General features: G+C 40.2%; 1 protein-coding gene across 1 annotated transcript in view; it reads right to left on the minus strand.

Annotated features, from left to right (window-relative positions):
* RERE (arginine-glutamic acid dipeptide repeats) overlaps positions 1 to 20,668 on the minus strand; it is a 409,522-nt gene that overhangs the window by 377,504 nt on the left and 11,350 nt on the right. The gene's annotated exons all lie outside the window — the stretch shown is intronic.

Raw genomic sequence — 20,668 nt, forward strand, 5'->3', positions numbered from 1 at the left:
GTGGGGTTTGAACTCCCATATCCCAGATCAAGAGTCACATGCTCTACAAACTGAGCCAGTCAGATGCCCCACCTTGGAATCATTCTTGATCCTTCTCTTTCACTCCTGAAAATCCATCAGAAAATACTGTTCTATCTTCGAAATATGTACAGAAGCCGAACATGTCCCACCACCCTCACTACTGCCATGCCCCGGGCTGAGCCACCATCGTTTCTCACCTGGATTATTATTACAATAGCCTCAAACTTGTCCTTCCTGTCTCCACCCTTTTGCCCCAGTCTATTGTCAACACAGCAGTCAGAGTCATCCCTTAAAAATGTAAATCACTGGGGCGCCTGGGCCTGGAGCCCCACATCGGGCTCCCTGCTCTGCTGGGAGCCTGCCCCTTCCTCTCCCACTCCCCCTGCTTGTGTTTCCTCTCTCGCTGGCTGTCTCTCTCTCTGTCAAATAAATAAATAAAAATCTTTTAAAAAATAAAAATAAAAATAAATAAAAAAATAAAATGTAAATCATTGCCAAATCTCTGCGTGGGTCCAGAAGTAGTCCCCAGGGGCACCAGAGATCTTACTTGCCTCTACTCCCTTACCAGTACATACTAGAATTTTTATCTATCTTCAGAATCAGTACAGATGAATGGTGGTCCTCAAAAAGGTAAGTCCAAGTCCTAACCCTCGGTTCCTGCGTATGTTACTTTATTGGGAAAAACGGTCTTTTCAGATGTAAGTAAGTTAAGGATCTCGAGATGCGATCATCCTGGATATATCCAATGACAGGCAGAAGAAGATGAAACAGAGGAGATGCGAGGACAGAGAGAGTGATGTGTCTACAACCGGAAGAATGCGAAGGATCGCTGGCAGAAGCCAGGAGAGGAGCATAGATCGGATCCTTCCTCAGAGCCTCCAGAATTATAGGAGACAATACATTTCCATTGTTTTGTCATCCAGCCTGCGTTCCTTTGTTACTGCAGCTCCAAGACACTAACACACAACTCCTCCCCTTGCTGGCTTTTGTGCTGGCATTCCCCTCATTTGAACCCAAAATGTTCCAACTCCAAAACTCTGCATGGCTAAAGATGTACCATCTTTGACCTTTTGTTCAAATATCACCCTATTAAGCCTATCCTGACTTCCATGTTTATTTAAAAGATTTTATTTATTTATTTGACAGAGGGAGAGAGAGACAGCACAAGCAGGGGGAGCAGCAGGTAGAGGAAGAGGGAGAAGCAGACTCCCCAGTGAGCAGGGAGCCCGATGTGGGGCTCGATCCCAGGACCCTGGGATCATGACCTGAGCCGAAGGCAGAGGTTTAACCCACTGGGCCACCCACGTGCCCCCTGACTTCTGTATTTAAATCACAACTGCCATTCTTCCCTTCCGGATTCTGTTTTTTCCACAGCACTTAGCACATTCTAATATACTTTTTTAATTTTATTTATTTATTTGACAGAGAGGGAGAGAGCACAAACAGTGGGAGTGGCAGACAGAGGGAGAAGCAGACTCCCCACTGACCAGGGAGCCCCATGCGGGATTCTATCCCAGGACCCTGGAATCATGACATGAGCCGAAAGCAGATGCTTAACCAACTGAGCCACGCAGGCACCCCTTTAATATACCTCATAATGTTCTTATCTATTACACTTACTACTTCACTAGACTAAAAGTTCCACAGAGGCAGAGTTTGGGGATTGTTGGGGTTCTTTTTTTTCTATTTTGTTCATTATGTATCCTAAACACCTATTAACTATGCCTGATAGAGAGCAGCCATTTGATAAAAACACATGCTGAATGAATATGTACATGCCTTTTTCTGGGAAGAGAGTCCACAGCTTTCCTCAGATTAATAAAGTGATCTGCTACCCCAAAAAAGTCCTAATCTTTGTTCTAAATGTTTAAGTGGCTATGGAAAAAAACATTCTTAGATTCTATCATAAAAGACTCAACCCTGGCACACCTGGCTGGCTCAGTTGGTACAGCATGCGATTCTTATTCTTGGGGTTGTGAGTTTGAGCCCCAAGTTGGGAGCAAAGATTACTTAAAACATACACGCACATATGGGGCACCTGGGTGGCTCAGCAGGGTGAGTGTGTGACTCTTTATTTCAGCTCAGGGTGTGATCTCAGGGTCATGAGATCAAGCCTTGCATCAGGCTCTGTGCTCAGTGGGGAGTCTGCTTCCCTCCCTCTCCCTTTGCCTTCCCCGCCCCCGCCCCCCCAATGCTCATGTGCACTCTCTCACGCTCTCTCTCAAATAAATCAACAAATCTTTAAACACACACACACACCCCCCAACCCTAGAAAAGCAAACAAAAACCAATAAACACAACATTATGACTTACTATCTTGCATATAAGCAAATACCTTAAGTTTAAACTTCATACTCCTAAAAGAAACTTTTCCCCAAAAAAAACACCCCAATTTAGTGCTTGAGAAGTACCCTCGCCCACTTTTCACAGGACCTCCTACATTAAAAGGTACCCCTGGCTAAGCTATTGTCTCCCGATAATTAAAGCAATAAAGAGGAGTGGAATGGTCATCCATGCAGAACATTCACAGAAGCCAAAGCAGTTTCACAAAAGCTCAAGAACACTGTCAAGTACTTCTCTCTAACCTGGCTAAAACCCTATGCAAGGTGCAAGAGCAGAACCAAAGCAAACCATAACCTGTCCAGCATCTATCATTCCTATGGAGTAAATAGCTGTTTACTACAAATACAACATCACTGTTTCTATGGCCTTAGAAACCATTCTGGAATGGATGTCATTTACATCTACAGCTTTGGTACGAACCCTAAAGCGTAACAATGAAAAGCAGTCAAGCACAGCAAAACTTGTTAATGGATTTTGATAACAGCAGAAAGGCACCCACTGCATTCCTTATTATTGCTGCAACATATTTCACAGTTAATACTAAACAGGTCAAGTTGAACACAATCACACTAAGCACCAGAATTCAGTATATAATTTATCCAAGCATAATTCTTCAGACATACCTTTTATATTAAATAAATGGCCATTACAGATGAAAATTTGCACATCTGCTGCTATGGAATCTTTCGTGTTCCATCAGCAAATGGATTTACAATACAATTCAGTCCCAGCCCTTACTTTTACTGGTTCCTTTCCCCCACTTAAGCGGTTTAATAATTTCAAGGATAAAATATCTACCATATACTCTGAAGAGAAAGGCATTTTGAAACACTACTAACTCATTTTTTCAACGTGAGGTTTTGCCTTAAGCTGTTGCGTTTGTTTAGAGATTTTATTTATTTATTTGAGAAAGAGAGTCCATGTGCATGGCTGGCCCGGGGGGGGGGGGGGGGCGGCGTGCAGAGGGAGAACCCGACTCTGCCAAGCAGAGAGGCCAACGTGGGCCTGATCCCAGGACTCTGGGATCATGACCTGAGCCAAAGGCAGATGCTTCACTGACTGAGCCACCCAGGTGCCCCTGCCTGAAGCTGTTTTTTTAACAAGTGGTAAGAATTTCACTCTCAGGACACAGCATTTCAGCAAATCCCAAACCTGAGCACTCTCTTCACCTCCACCACCCCCACCCTGTCCAAGCCACCATGTCTCACCAGGATTCCCGCAATGGCCTCCTCACCGGCCTCCAACTGGCAGCAATCTAACTTTTACAGAGCAGCACAGGGATCTTTTTAAAAGAGAAATCGGATGCTGTCATACCCCTGATTAAAACCTTCCAGTAGCATCCATTATGCATAGAATAAAAAGCAGAAACCTTACCGTGGTCTAAAAGGACCTGTAAGACCCAGCCTCTCTCTCTCTGACATAAACTCCTACAGCTCTCCGGAGCTATTCCACGGTTCCCTGACCACACCGGCAGGCTCCTACCTTGGGACTTTTGCGCTTGGTATCGCTCTGCCTGGAATGCCCTATCCCCAGATCTCTGCATGGTTCCTTATCCTGCTCAAGGCCTTGCTAAAATGTCACCTCTTCAGAGAAGCTGTCCTCAAACAGCCTACTTAAAATAGTACCCCATCACCCCATCAGTGTCATCCCCCCCCCCGTTTGAGCATCACAGTTGTTCATTTTATAATTTCTTTAATTTTCATAAGAACAGAGGTATATTTTCCTTGTTCGAAATGAAATCTGGGCAGAACAAATGCTATTTTATAAGCCATTCACTATGAAGTTAGACACAATATAAACGCACACACCTTTTTAAAAATAAATATGTGGTTTGCGTATGGTTTTCTTTTATTATTTTTAAAAGTATTAAAAAGAAGTGCTGTATGTACAAGAAGGTTACTGTATTGGTACTAGATACAGAGGAAAAAGTATAATGGAAATAACCAAAATACCCAATAACAGGGAAATACTTAAGGAATATATACATTAAAAAACATAATACAACCATAATAAATAATAGTTATGTGTACATAAAAGCAGAAAAGTGTTTAGGAGATATTAAGTTTTAAAACACTACAATGACAAATAAGTCCAACCTTTATATTGCTTAAATATTTACTAATCATGAGGCAAGAGCCTGACCCGCTGGCAGAAGAGGCTTCAACAACTATCAAGCCTAGTCGTGAGCTATCTGAGCTCCCAGGAGAGCAGAGGCTGTGTCAAATCACAGTGCAGTATCAGAAGAGACGTCAAAGGACAGACTGTACAGTTGCCACGGGAGAGCACAGCTAGGTATGACCCTGACTGAGGAAAGGCTTTCCCGATGAAAGGATGCCTAAACTAAGAACTCAAGAATAAACAGGAGATAACCAAAAGAGGGGGGGGGGTTAGGGGAGGTGGGTGGATAAATAGGTATGAAACAGAGTGGATATTTGGGTAAGAGGCAAGAAAAGAGATAAAACTGAATCATACATACACTATGATTTACGATTTGTTTAAAAAACTGTCCCAATAGAGAGGCGCCTAGGCAGGGCGGCTCCGTCAGTTCAGGATCCAATCTTGATTTCGGCTCAGGTCATGATCTCGGGGTTGTGAGACTGAGCCCCATGTAAGGCTCCACACTCAGCGAGGAGTCTGCCTGAGATTCTCTCCCCCTCTCCTTCTGTCCCTTCCCCTCACTTCTAAAAAAAAAAAAAAAAAAACTGTCCCAATGGACTATGTAAATTAAGTGTATAACAGCTATAAAATAACATCTATATTTGGTAGTAGGATTTTTGGTAAGTTATTTTTTATGAATTATGATATTAAATAAAAGCCAACAGTGATACTTCACCAACCACTTAGACTTCTAAAAGCCTATTTTGTCCTGTGGCTCTTCTGTTTCCTTCAGTCTACCTGGCCTTCTGACCAAATACAAGTAGGGACCAGAAACAATTTGAACACAGCACACAAGTCCACAAACACATCCTTCCCAGGCCTGGCCAGGGCACCTCCCAACCCACAAGTACTAAGCCAGAAATACTCAGACCTCCCCAGTCTCTAGCTGCCCTGCTACTTTATTACCTCTACCCCCAACCCAAACACTCCGTTATTCTCAGGTGCCAACAGGAACTCTGTGCTTAGCATTCCAAGCCTCCAGCATTTGGCCCACCTAATCTATCTCACCCCATTCCTGCCCACAGAGTCTTCACTCCAGCAAGGCTCTCTCTGCTTGACCCTGTACACACCACACTCATTCTTGCCTCAGGCTGACCCCCTGCTTGGACCCTCAGAACCTGCTCTCCCAGTTCCTATTTAAATAGCACCCACTCTTCAAGGCTGGGCTCTTAGCTTCTCAATAAATACTTAGTCCATTTCTTTAACCCACAATAATCTCTAGTTAACCTAAATCTGAACTATATATTTATATATTTACACTTATGCTAAACAATATGTAGTCGGCTATATTCCACTTTTGTTTTAAAAATCTCTAAATGTATTCTTGCAAGGCCTACCTCCCAACTTGTGAGGCCAAAGGTAGTAACTTTTATTTCTTTTATATCCCACTTATATCAGTATGAAACTTGGAAAACACATATCCAATACCTGCTGGCTGGCTGACAGTTCCTAGGTGGAAAGTTAAGCCAGGCAGAATTCAATGCCAGCTGTTTCTCTCTGGAGCTATAGGTTTAAGGACGGTGATTGGGACTTAATTTACATGCTCCACTGGGACAGGAAATAGAGCATAAATACTGATAATGCAAGATAGTTAAACAATAACAACAACAACAACAGCAAAAAACCTAAATAAAAGAAAAATGATTGATTTATTGATTCCTAAGGTAAGCAAGCACCACCATACTGCAAGCCTCCCCAGCACCTTGTACATTATCTAGCAAATAGTAAATAATAATACAAATAAATAAATCTATTTATGAATAACAAGATTTATCGCAAGTAAAAAAAAATACTGAGGCAATATGTATGACTAAAAGCTTAGGCTTTAATTTTAAAAGCCCCAAGATGATCCTTGTTATTTTTTTTAATGCCAATAAATTTATTTTTAAACAATGCTGCAAATCCTCCATATGGAGATATCTTAATTTTTCTGAAAACTAAGTGACCATCCTCCAGGAAGAAAAAAGATCAGACATATACTTCTTACTTAGGGAGGAAGAAAGGCTGGCAGGAGAATGAATTGAAAAATTAAATACTGTGTCCCCTGCCACCCAACGAAGAAAACATTCAAATCAGATCAGCATCTAATTTACTGGTAGCATGTGACCACAAAAAAATCTGCAGGGTTCCAAGGCAGAGGAGAAGTTCCTCTGGCAGGTCAAGGACAATGCTAGGTCCTTCCAGTATAGCACACCTTACTCTTTTTTTATTTTTTTTAAGATTTATTTATTTATTTATTTTACAGAGAGCATGAGTGGGAGCCACAGAGGGAGAGAGAAAGAGAATACGAAGCAGACTCCACCAAGCTGAGTGCAAAACCCAACATGGGGCTCGATCCCATGACCCCAACATCAGGACCTGAACCAAAACCAAGAGTCAGACACCTAAACAACTGCACCACCCAAGCACCCTGGACACCTTATTCTTTACTTGAAAAGAGTTCTTTTTCCAAAAAGGGGACTCAGGAAAAATGAGCAAAATTATTTTAAATAAGCTCTGAGAGTATGTTCTTAAAAGTAAACAACACATATAGAAAAGTATTTCAGGTTCACTGGAAGACAGGGTTAGGGTGCCCAACGTCTTTCTTGAAGAGATTTACCCTCTTCTCCCTAGAAACCTTTAGTAACACGAAAACCTCACCCCAGTTACTTCAGGCCACACAGCCACAATAAACATAGCTGCCTAAAGAGGGGCTGAAGAACCCACTTGTTCACAAACAGGTAAGATGTCCCATAAGTACTATGTAAACGTCCATGGTGCATGCACACCTCTCACTGTGGGCCAGCATGTTTCTACTTCTATTATAATTCTTTTCAGACTGTATTTTAGTGCGTCCTATTCACAACCACTTCCTCACGCTCTCTGTCAAAGCGGGGACATGCCTTACTCATCTTTGTGCTCCCAGAGCCTAATACCGTGCCCTGCAAGAGACACTAGAAACAGTACTGCAGAATGAATGGCCCAATGTGTCACTCATCCTCCCTTCTTAATAGATGACCACCCAGAAAAAAGGAGACTTGGCTGAGAGCAGCCTTCACATAGAAGCTAAGCCTGAAATTACAGATCATTTCTATAAAAATCATTCTCTCACTTATTAATCACCTTGTCTGTCATTTCAGAAAAATGACTGAGTTTTCCTTTTCATGATTAGTATAGGTACATAGAAAGTATGATTCTTCCAAAATCTTTTTTTTTTTTTCCAAATTAAACACATCACTCCTGGGCACCCATAAAATAGGAGAAGAAAAGGGAGCATTCTGCATATGAGAAGAAAAAGACATTAATTTCAAACCTACAATTCTCTAAAACTCAAGCAAAACAGAAAATATGAAGGAAAAAAGCTCCGTCAGAAACCATTTAAGGACAAATAAAGTACATCATCGTGATAAACTTAGAATAATCCTCTCCCAGAATTTATCATCAACAGAACAGGTGAAGCTTCACAGAAAAAAGATAAATTAGAAGAGAGCCTTGTTCACTTAATGAAGCCCAAGTTACATCTTTTTATAACCCATTAAACTTATATAATTGAAAGGGTACCAAGTGTGTAACTTCTTCCATGCACCTAAAAACAAACATCAGTTCAATAATTCACAGCAGAAAACAGATAGTCACAAGCATGACAGGTTTACCTCATCTCTGAAACATACTTTTAACTACGCACTTGACTAATTTCATAGTCCTCCATTATTCTTACGGACCCTCTTAAAATATCCACTGAAATAGAATTTCAAATACTGCCCTCTAATTCAATGTGATACAAACAACAGGTTTTGTGTCCAAAATTATATCAAATAGCCACAGTTCTTTTTTCAGTAACACCGTGAGATACGGTGCCACGGGTGCACAGTTACTCCTAGACAATCACCTCCTAAAAGAAGAGATGATTGTCACTGCATCTGAAGTTAAAACCAAACCTCAGGGGGCGCCTGGGTGGCGCAGTCGTTAAAAAAGCGTCTGCCTTCGGCTCAGGGCGTGATCCTGGCGATCCGGGATCGAGTCCCACATCAGGCTCTTCCGCTGTGAGCCTGCTTCTTCCTCTCCCACTCCCCCTGCTGTGTTCCCTCTCTCGCTGGCTGTCTCTCTGTCACATAAATAAATAAAATCTTTAAAAAAAAAAAAAAAAAAAAAAAAAAAAAAACCAAACCTCAGGGGCGCCTGGGTGGCGCAGTCGTTAAGCGTCTGCCTTCGGCTCAGGGCATGATCCCGGCATTATGGGATCGAGCCCCACATCAGGCTCCTCCGCTATGAGCCTGCTCCTTCCTCTCCCACTCCCCCTGCTTGTGTTCCCTCTCTCGCTGGCTGTCTATCTCTGTCAAATAAATAAATAAATAAAATCTTTTTTAAAAAATAAATAAATAACTAAATAAAACCAAACCTCAGAAATGCAGCCGTGCCAACTCAGTATCACTGGAGTTAGAAAACAAGTGTCACAGATGAGCTCAAAATAGGTCAAACTCCTCCTTCCTTGGTGCTTTAGCAACATTCAAATCTCTAACACTCACCCCAGAGGTGAGATTCTTTTTAGTGGTGTCTTTACATGTAGTATTTTCTCTCAATTTTAAGAAGGTTTAAAGAAGCTGGGGGGGAAACAGGGCTGGGGAGTACATCAGAGAAGCAGGGGGTCTATTTTTATATTGGGAGCTTAAAGTGAATCATTTTGGAGCAATGCAGACAAAGCTGAGGCCCACCTTGATGACAGCTGTTATCAAAGGCCTAAATTTCCAAGGATCATAAATCACTATAGTAAGCACATCAACAGCATGTGGTACCCTGCAAGCATTTCGCAACCTTAACATTACCATCCCCTACAGTCCTTTCATATTCTCAAAAGATGCCTTGAATTTCAAAGCCAGCCCCACATCAGCAAGGCCTGCAAATAGCAACCCAGAAAACCGCATGAACACGGACAAGGCCCAAGCAAAGTGGACTTTGGGGATGCAAGGAATTTGCCATCACCTGTATTCCTCTAAGGGAATGACAAAAATACAGCCACATCGTTAAAAGGAGAAATTACCCCAAAAAAAAAACCAAATGAGAAATTATATGAGCACCTCAGGAAAGAGGCAACTACCCAGACCACTCCCCCCTGATTCAGGACAGTCTCTCCCCTTCCCAATCCCCCCCCAAAAAAAAACAGTATTAAGACCAATATTAACTGCTTTAATTACAAATTAATCTCTGACTCCTAAGCAAAAAAGCTTCAGAGCTTCTTTCCTGAACAACTAGGTAGGAATAAGCAACTTCAGAGAGAAAAATGGCCTCTTAAATCATGTCAAGGGCTACAAGCTAACACTAGCTTTTTCTGTATCTTTATATTAAAAGTTCCTGGGTCTGGGGCGCCTGCCTGGCTCAGTCAGAAGAGCATGTGACTCTTGATTTCAGGGTTGTGAGTTCAATCCCACACTAGGGGTAGAGATTACTTACAAATACTTGAAAAAATAATAAATATGGGCGCCTGGGTGGAGCAGCTGGTTGGGCATCCAACTCTTGGTTTTGGCTGGGGTCATGATCTCAGGGTCGTGTGATTAGATCCTGTGGCGGGCTCCGAGCTCGGCAGTCTACTTAAGATTCTCTCTCCCTCACCCTCTGTCCCTCCCGCTCATGCTCTTTCTCTCTAAAATAAATTGATAAATAAATCTTTTAAAAATAAATACATTAATAAATAAATAAAAATATAAGTTCCTGGGCCTGTGAGTGAGGTGGCAGGAAAAACTGATACCTGCTCCCATTCCTAACTCAAATAACCTACTGAGGCTATCCCCATTGTATTTACCACAAAAAAGTATACTTACAGATTTCTGGGATTTAAAAAATTGCTGAGTTTTTTTAAAAAGAAAAGGCAGGGGCGCCTGGGTGGCACAGCGGTTAAGCGTCTGCCTTCGGCTCAGGGCGTGATCCTGGCGTTATGGGATTGAGTCCCACATCAGGCTCCTCTGCTGTGAGCCTGCTTCTTTCTCTCCCACTCCCCCTGCTTGTGTTCCCTCTCTCGCTGGCTGTCTCTATCTCTGTCAAATAAATAAATAAAATCTTTTAAAAAAATAAAAATAAAAAAGAAAAGGCAATGCATTATCACACTCATAAAATGTCTTTCTGATATTTCTTGTCATAAAACGAAAACAAGGGGTGCCTGGGTGGCTTAGTCGTTAAGCGTCTGCCTTCAACTCAGGGCGTGATCCCGGAGTCCTGGGATCAAGCCCCACATTGGGCTCCTCCACTGGGAGCCTGCTTCTTCCTCTCCCACTCCCCCTGCACGTGTTCCCTCTCTCGCTGGCTGTCTCTCTGTCAAATAAATAAATAAAATCTTTAAAAAAAAAAAAAAACGAAAACAAAAGTATTTTAGGACAAAACAAGAGTTCTCTACTGCAGCTGAAGACTTACTGGGCAGTTATTAGTACCTGCATAAAAATATTTGGAACAAATATATCTGCATGTAGTGTTGTTATAAGAAAAACATCAAGATGACAGTGAACTTCTCTAAGTAACATTACAGAGAATAAATATTGCTAGACTAAGGCAAGATTGTAGGCTACAACAGTCCTGAGTTCCTGAGAAAGAAAAGGAAAACTAAAGTATTTCAGATTTATAGAGTACATTTATATTCTCAAAGTATCTCCATATCTATTTTTTCCTTTCGGTGTATGTACTAAGTCACCACTGACAGCTAGGGAGGCAGGGCACTTACTTCATCATAGCTGAGCCCACAGCACAGGCAGAATCGGGTTGCAGGTGTTCTCATGCTAAACAGAAGACATACGTCCAGCTTATTTATAATGCTCATAGGCTATCATGGTCCTGGACTTTTTGGTGAAGCAAGAAAGGTCATGAATGATACGGCACATACACAGAGTGTGTTTAAAAGACCCAGTTACTCGCTTCTGTCAAATCAACATCCTATCTCTGAGCAAAACATTATTTCTGGAGTTACATACACTGTTTCCCACAGGTCACCCAGTTCTCAATATCTCACATTGATTCAAATGCACATATTACCCAAGAATTTCTTTTCTCTCTCTCTCTCTCTTTTTTTAGGACAGTGCTTCTAAGGGAGGAAACAGTCTCAAGTTGAAATGGAAATGCCTACAAGCTAGGCTAAACGCTATGTTCAAGCCACTCAATGCTCACATTAGTATCATCCTAAGTAATCACACCACTGACCCAAGTGTCAGTCAGCATCAGCATCAATCTCCATACGAAGAGCTAAAGAAAAAGAAAATCTAATTAAAGGCCCAAGAAAAAATCCACTTTAATCAAAGCTGCAACCCAAAGGCCAAGGGACATTACGGTAGGAAAAAATCCTAAAACATGAAAAAATTAGTAACGAGAAAAGAGATGTTAAGGGGGAAAAAGAGGACACATTTTAATTTAAAGGACTAAAACCAAGCTAATCAAAAATAACTTTCCAAACAGAGGAAGCACAAAAAGATGAAGAAATAATGGAAAATGGGGAGGGTTAAAATGCAGAGAATCACAATTTTAAGGATATTTTACTAAGAAGAAGAATAGGAAAATAAATGTTTATAGTATGAGTTTATAAAATCAAAAGAAAAGAATGATACATTTGATTCTATCAAAATCAATAAAAAGTCATTTACCATGAGCCTATGTTGACATCTTTTCCGAAGTGGAACAACCACATAGGTGAGGGTCCCAGACTCGGCCAGTAACAAGGGCCACTATTCTATAGGAGTTCTTGGACAGGAGCTGCCTGGGACCCTATTAGATAGGAGCCAAAGCTAGAAGACAGAAAAGGTTTACTCTAAAAACTCAGTCTAACAAATTACCAGTATGCTTTTCTCCACACTAAAATGTCTGTGTGAATTATAACCAGGAAGGCCAGATCATTACTGTATTTTTTTTTTCAGATCATTACTGTTCTTAACGTGAAGCAATGTAATCATCATATCAAAAACACATACACACGTTAGATGTTAAGAAATCTCTGAAATAAAAAATAATCAGAGTAACTACAAAGGCGTTGAATCACCTATCAAAAAAAAAACTGACTTACTAATTCTAAACACTTACCATATTTTAAAAATCTTTTTACCTCAAAAGCTTTTTTCATGTCACAGACTTTTCAGAAAAAGTCGAAAATCTGTATCACCTCCAACAGTTGGAAATCAGTTTCAACTACAAGTTATTTAAAAGAAATCACTCCCCATCCAGTACCACAGCACTGAGATTCCAAAGCAGTTGTCATGCATAATTCCATGTCAGAACTCAACTAGCACGACTGCACTCCCAAAAAGAGAGGACTACAGACTAGAAAAATAACGGCAAAAGTTGCATTTCCTATTTCATATTTTGAGTCTAATATGCTGATGAGTTTGGAAAAGAAAGAGAAGACCTCAAGTTCAGCTTGACAGTTATTTACTACAAATAATAAAGCAATGGTTGGCACTCAATTTTAAAATAAAAGACTAAAACCCACAGGGTATATACTTTAAAGCGGTAAACTTTATGGTATATGAGTTATATCTCAATAAAGCTTTTTCTTTTTCTTTTTCTTTTCTTTTCTTTTTTTTTTTTTTTTTTTTTGAGAAGCGGGGGAAGGAGAGGGAGAGAGAAAATCTTAAGCAGGCTCCATATCCAGCACAGAGCCAGGCCGCCAAGCTCAACCTCACAACCCTGAGATCATGATCTGAGCTGAAATCAAGAGTCAAGATAAACCAACTAAGCCACCCAGGAACCCTAAGCTGTTATTTTTTAAAATAAATAAATGTTACTTAGAAAGAAGTCCACCTGACCCTATTACTGAGAGTCCACAAAATGTGTATTTTAGGGCGCCTAGCTGGCTCAGTCAGAAGCATGGGACTCTTGATCTCAGGGTCATGAGTTCAAGCCCCACGCTGGGTATAGAAATTATTTAAATAAATAAACATAAACTTTTTTTTAAATGTGTATTCTAAATTTTGATATATAAAAAGATCATCAACTTCACTTATAATCAAAGAAATGCAAATTAAAAAGATGCTGTACACTCTTCACCTATCAGGTTAGCAAAGATTAAGAACTCTCATAATATCCAGGATTGGTCAGAAAATAAAGAAACTGAACCCTAAAACACTCTTTGTGCATACTGGCATATCTGGGAGGGCAATTTATTAACAGCTTTCAAAATTAAAAATGTACAGGGGCACCTGGGTGGCTCAGTAGGTTAAGCGGTTAAGCAGCTGCCTTTGGGATCACCTGGGATCAAGCCCCTCCTTGGGCTCCCTGCTCAGTGGAGAATCTGCTTCTCCCTCACCCTCTGCCCCTCCCCCCACTTGTGCTCCCACGGGCACGTGATCTCTCTCTCTTAAATAAATAAAATCTTTTTAAAAAATTAAAAATGTACACACCCATGGACTCAGCAATTCCAATTCTACTAATTTACATTACAGATATACCATACAGCTGTACAGGTACAAGGATTAAAAAAAATCAGAACCAATTTAAGCATCCATCAATGGGAAATGAAAGTATACATCCACACAATATCCCACTATGCAGTTGTTTAAAAAAAAAAAAAAAAAGATCTGAGGTATAATTATGGGTATTGACTTGGAAAGTATATACTTGAAATATTAAATAAAGAAGCAAAATTCACAAGAGTATGTATCATGTATACACATGTGTTTATGTATGCACAGAAAATGTCTGGAAGAATATTGGGGGAATAAGCATTACTCTTTTTGAACTGTAGGAATGCGATTACAATGAGCATATATTAATTTTATAATTACAATTTGTATTTAATTTGAATGAATCAGGCTCTCAAATAAAGTCTTCCCCTGGTGTTAAATCTCCCCATGCTATGACCCCAACTTGCCTTTCCAGTGCTTCATGGTTCCAGCCAAACCAGTCTGTTCTTCCTTTGAGAAATCAGCCCAAAGGACTCCTCTCCAAAATACTCTTACAACTTGGTCTGAAGAGCTACCAGCAACAGCTTCAAATATAAATTACTCCAGCTGAAAGAACTACATATGCCTGCATATGCTACAGAACATTTTAAAAGAATTTTTTTAAAAAAGGATATCAACACATTTAATAATCCTCATCACAGAAGCAACAAAAGTTCTCCCCATTTCCCATCTTTCCAGCCTGGGTGCCTTTGGTCCATGCAATTTCCTGCCTGAAATCCTCTTAGCTACTTATCACATGTCCAAATCCTGCCAATCCTTCAAAACACAAGCTAAACATCTCCTCCTACACCAAATATTCCCTAACGCCCCCAGCCAGAGCTAATTCTCTTTCTTAAACCATAGAACCATCCCCTCTTGAGACACATTCCTCTATCAAGTACTCAACGGTGTATATGTCTTATTCCTATTAGTGAGAAAACTCATCAAAGGCACATAAATGTCTAGGTCACTGTGTATGCCTCATTTCATACATAAATTAAAATGATATTTCACTAAAACATATAAGAAAATGGCAAGAGTCTAAAAATAAAAAGCACAGGTTTTTCCTATTTATTTTAATTAGGTAATAGTTATATACCACAAACAATAAGAGTATGAAAGGTAAGGATTCCTCTCTACACCCCGCCCAGTGCCCTAGTACGCCTCCCTAAAAGGCAATCTCTAGGAGGTGCCCTGGCGGCTCAGTGGGTTGAGCTTCAGACTCTTGGTTTCCACTGAGGTCATGATCTCGGGGTCGTGAGATCGAACCCCCTCTGCCCCTCTCTCCCCCTCTCCCTCCCTCCCTCCCTCTCTCTGAAATAAATAAAATTAAAACAAAAAGGCAATCGCTAGCATCAATTTCTTTCACAGGGTTTCAAATAGTCCTTAGACACAACAACTTTATAAAACATTCCTAACTTTGGGTCTAAGGTACCAAAAATAATTTGTAAACAGCATTTAAAAGTTAACTTATTTATGGGGGCGTCTGGGTGGCTCAGTCCGTTAAGCGTCAGCCTTGGGCTCAGGTCATGATTCCTGGGTCCTGGGATCAAGTCCTGCATCGGGTTCCTTGTTCAGCAGGGAGCCTGCTTCTCCCTCTCCCTCTGCTGTTCCCCCTACTTGTGCTTTCTCTCTCTCTCTCTCTCTGTCAAATGAATAAATCTTTAAAAAAAGAAAAAAGAATACTGTCTATTACAGTGAGTTCAGTGTTCAGTATATTAACTAAACTTTTTTTTTAATTCAATTAGCCAACTTATAGTACATCATTAGTTTCAGATATAGTGTTCAATAATTTCTCAGTTTCGGGGAGCCTGGGTGGTGCAGTCGTTAAGCGTCTGCCTTCAACTCAGGGCGTGATCCCAGCGTTCTGGGATCGAGCCCCACATCAGTCTCCTCCGCTAGGAGCCTGCTTCTTCCTCTCCCACTTCCCCTGCTTGTGTTCCCTCTCTGCTGGCTGTCTCTGTCAAATCAATAAATAAAATCTTTAAAATAATAATAATAATTTTTCAGTTTCATATAACACCCAGTGCTCATCACATCACGTGCCCTCCTTAATGTCCATCATCCAGTTATCCCATCCTCCCACCCACTTCCCCTCTAGCAGCCCTCAGTTTCTTTCCTATAGTTAAGGGTCTCTCATGGTTTTTCTCCCTCTCTGATGACTTCCCATTTTTCCCTCCCTTTAAACTTTTTTTGATGTAATGATGGATTCAGATTTTTATTGCTAGGTAAATTTTCTTTTCTTTTTTAAAATGTTTTATTTATTTTTGAGAGAGAGAGCACGCATGAATGGGGAGCCTGCTGTGCAACTTGATCCCAGGACCCTGGGATCACAACCTGAGCCAAGGGCAGCTGCTTAACCGACTGAGCCACCCAGGTACCCACTAGGTAAATTTTCTAATAAGACAAATTTCTTTCTTATTTGAACATTCTGATCTTTGTAGCATAATCTGTCATGTATTTTTTTTATGTGAGTTTTTACTGTAGGAATGATGACTGAAATTTCCTAAGTTGTTGGTTTTTTTTTTTTTTAAGATTTTATTTATTTGACAGAGAGAGAGACAGCCACTGAGAGAGGGAACACAGGCGGGGGGAGTGGGAGAGGAAGACGCAGGCTCCCAGTGGAGGAGCCCGATGTGGGGCTCAATCCCAGAGCCAAAGGCAGACGCTTAACACCTGAGCCACCCAGGCGCCCCATGAAATTTCCTAAGTTTTTATACACTAAATATGATTAAAGACCTCTTAAAAACATTTAATTCCTACCATTTATAAATTAGAAAAAATGTGCATTTTGTTGCTATTATATTAAGAAATACTCTTATTAATACTTTACTAATATTCCTTAAGATATCTAGCTTTACGAAACATCTACATTCTTTTTAAATATTTTATTTGTAATAACTTAGAACTTTTACATAGCATAGTGAGAATCTTAGAGTCTTTACAGAATCCTTAAGCAGGCTTTACACTAAGAAAACCCTTGAACAACTTGGTTGATAGGTATGCTTGAAAAGAGTCTGTACTTGTCCTGACAGTGAACAACTTTTCTTCCCAGGGCTCAGGGATTCATGACCCGAGCCAAAGGCAGACACCTAACCAACTGATCCACCCAGGCGCCCTTTTTTTTTTTTAAGATTTTGTTTAAGTAAACTCTATATTCAACATGGGGTTTGAACTCACAACCCCAAGATCAAGAGTCACATGCTCTACTGACCAAGCCAGCCAGGCACCCCAGCAGATGGTATTCTTATAAAAAATACTGAAGAGCAAATTACCCAATGTGTTAATATCACATTACCCTTGGGATTTTGGTCAGCGTGCCAGCTGCCCTGCAATAGGGAGTCTTCCCTTCTTCCAAACTAACAGCATCTCCGATTTTTTTGACTAGGCACATAGCCATCTCCAGGAAAGACTACATTTTCAGCTTTCCTTGCAGCTATCTGTGGCCTTGTGATTTTGTTATAATTAAAGGGACAGAGCAGAAGTGATGTGAGTAACTTCTGGAAAGTATCCTCACAAGATGGGGACGTACCCAGCTTTTGCCCCTTCCTCCTCCCTCCTGGTCAGAATGCAGAACTGACCAGAAGAACTAGAGATGCTCTTTGACTAAAATGAAAAAGCTGGGACTCCTAATGAGAATGAAGATACCATACTAGCTCAGGGCTGTCCATGCTTTACATGAAAGGAACTTCTACCTTGTTCAAGCCATTGTTATTTTGGGTTTCTGCCACTCACTGCTATACCTAATCCTACTTAAAACAAAGCAAACCTACAAAGAAAGAGTACTATATGTATTTATTAAGTACTACTTCATTAAACAATTTCTAATACATATTTTAAACTTCCTAGGATTAAAATTAAAATTTTTGGATGATTCAAAAAACTAAGAAGCACTGAAATGTCTTTCCATACTACATATAAGATATAAAAATGTTATTATCAAGAATTTGTCCAAAAATCAGCTTCCTGAATATCCTCTGGGGTCAGATTAAGCCAAGTCTCCTATATCATCGAACTCAATAAACTATACAATAATATTATCCAATCATTCACTTGACAAGTGAATACCTGCTACGTTCTTCACTTGACAAGTGAATACCTGCTACATTCTTCACCTGCTAGATGCAAAGGACACAGAGGTGACCAAAGCAACTCTCCTGGAGTTGACAGCAATATACTTGAGGTTGCAGAATCCGAGGGCAACACTCCAGATGCCTCTCTTCTAGCCTCCAAGTTAATTATACCCCTTCTGCTACCATGTTCTTGTTTCAGACGAGTATAATATGATTAGGCTTCAATTCTGCTCTACTAACATATATAATCACATTCCTTAAAGATTATTCTCCCACTACCAAAATTAAAATCAACATATTACCAAAATGCCATAGCAGCTATCATTAATGGTGGGCCACTTTTCCAAATGGCAAATCTTATTTTCACATAACATTTCTCCTTAATTTCATCTCAAAAAGTAACCTCACCCTTAAATTTAAAAAATACTTTGCAGTTCCCCCTAGCTCCCAGGGAATGTCCTTAAAATAAGTCAGAATGTAGGGCTGCTAAACAGATGGCCAACCATGTTTAGTTATTCCTCCCAGGCCATTAAACCAAGCTCACTAAAGAGCAGAAGCTGGACCAACAAGATGCCTTGCACTCTCTCTCCATCCCCTACCTTTCTGAACCTAACACGAAGGAATACTAATCTGATTGGGTCAGAGTCCAAAACACTAATTGGACCTGTTTATAAATTCAAAGATCAAATGCAGATTAAACATGACATATATATGAGGGTTTGCTATCTTGCACTTGCTCATTTCTCCCTCTTTGGGTCTTCTGTAAAGTAGCCAGCCTACAGTAGTAAGATAGTGGGATTTAGGAGGAAGGGAGATCCCTTGCCTAGGCCTTAAGTTTAAGCAATATGCTACAACCCAGGATACTAGACAGCTCTACATGGGTATTTTGGCCAAAAGCCCAATTAATAATAAAATAATACTTTGAATTCCCCACTTGCCATGTTGTACTCATATAAATCTCCTTCAGGAACATCACAAGGAAGAGAAACAACTAAGCTATGACATTCTGATCATTTATTAACACCCCAAACCTTGCCTTTACTCTATGGTCTATGTCATTCACTTGGTATTTAATCATGTACAATACTGTAGCATTTCCTACATCCAAGAAATAATGAAAGTTTTAGTTAGTAACTTAGAACTTATTTGAACCCTGTAGAGCTGACCCACTCCTGGTTATTGAGTATTGCAGATAACAAAGAAAGCAAACATAATAGAAAGTTAGATCTCTAAATGACAATCATAACAGTAAATAATTTTTAAAGGCTAGTACTTAGCGAATACTTACTATTTACCAAGAAACATTTTAAGCATCTTGTATGTATTAATTATTTTGGTCCTCACAACAAACTTGTGAGATGAGTACTATTATTATCCCCCATTTTACAGATAAGTAAACTGAGACCCAGAGAGGTAAGTAAATTGCCTAAAGTCACAGAGTTATTAAGCAGCAGACTGGGGACTGAATCTAGAGCTCTTAACTACTTTGTTAAATAGTATGATGGTTAGGAGTGGACAAATACCAACTGGTACATTTTGAGGCTCAGTACCCAAAAGCCATCCAAGGAGACAGAAGGCAACATGGATCAGGATCTCAGGAAAGAGATTAGGGCTGTATTTATAAACTTGCAAACCAGACACACTAGGTAGAACAAGGTCACACTAGAAAACGGTGCTGAGGGAGAAGTTAATAAACAGAATCATGAGAAACAGCAATATTTAAATATTAAGTAGTTAAAATAGTTAAAAGTTAACATTTTAGGCCAAACTGGTAATGCGGTAGGGTGGTATTTTTGTATGTTATATATACAAAACATATACTATATTACAAATCAAAATATATAATAGTTATACCTACTCTGCGGAAACTAGAATATAATTTAACTATAATGACTATAGGCTTATGGTAGCATCTGTTTTTATTGTACCATTGGTCATAACTAAACTTTTCACGCTAAATCTTTAGACAATAACACTACCTATAGCACTGTTCCTATGAGAGAAAATAATCTGCTTTAAGATCTACCTTCAGGGGGGGCGCCTGGGTGGCACAGCGGTTAAGCGTCTGCCTTCGGCTCAGGGCGTGATCCCGGCGTTATGGGATTGAGCCCCACATCAGGCTCCTCCGCTGTGAGCCTGCTTCTTCCTCTCCCACTCCCCTTGCTTGTGTTCCCTCTCTCGCTGGCTGTCTCTATCTCTGTCAAATAAATAAATAAAATCTTAAAAAAAAAAAAAAAAAAAAAAGATCTACCTTCAGGAATGCTTCCCAGGGTACAAACCTATGAAAAGAAAGATGGCCTAAATACATGATCACCTTTCAGTGATTTTAAGACGCCCGATGTTTACATTTGTACAGCATGAGAACTGAGACAGGTCTTACACAGTTAAATTGTTAGCAGTTCTTTCATTCTTAGCAGTACATAAAATAATGGCGCATCTTACTACTGACCCCATCTTAGATATAATGAAATATGTCTTTTAGAATACATTTAATTCCACACGTAAGCATATATACTGATGTAGTTAAAGGAAAACTTTCTGACTTCCACAGGTTTACAATCTAATAGAAAGAACATGATTTAACATTAAGATATAGGGACACCTGGGTGGCTCCGTCGGTTTAGCATCTGCCTTCAGCTCAGGTCATGATCCCAGGGTCCTGGGATTGAGACCCGCACTGGGCTCCTT

This window comes from Ursus arctos, unplaced genomic scaffold (genome assembly GCF_023065955.2).
Source record: "Ursus arctos isolate Adak ecotype North America unplaced genomic scaffold, UrsArc2.0 scaffold_32, whole genome shotgun sequence".
Classification (NCBI taxonomy): Eukaryota; Metazoa; Chordata; class Mammalia; order Carnivora; family Ursidae; genus Ursus; species Ursus arctos.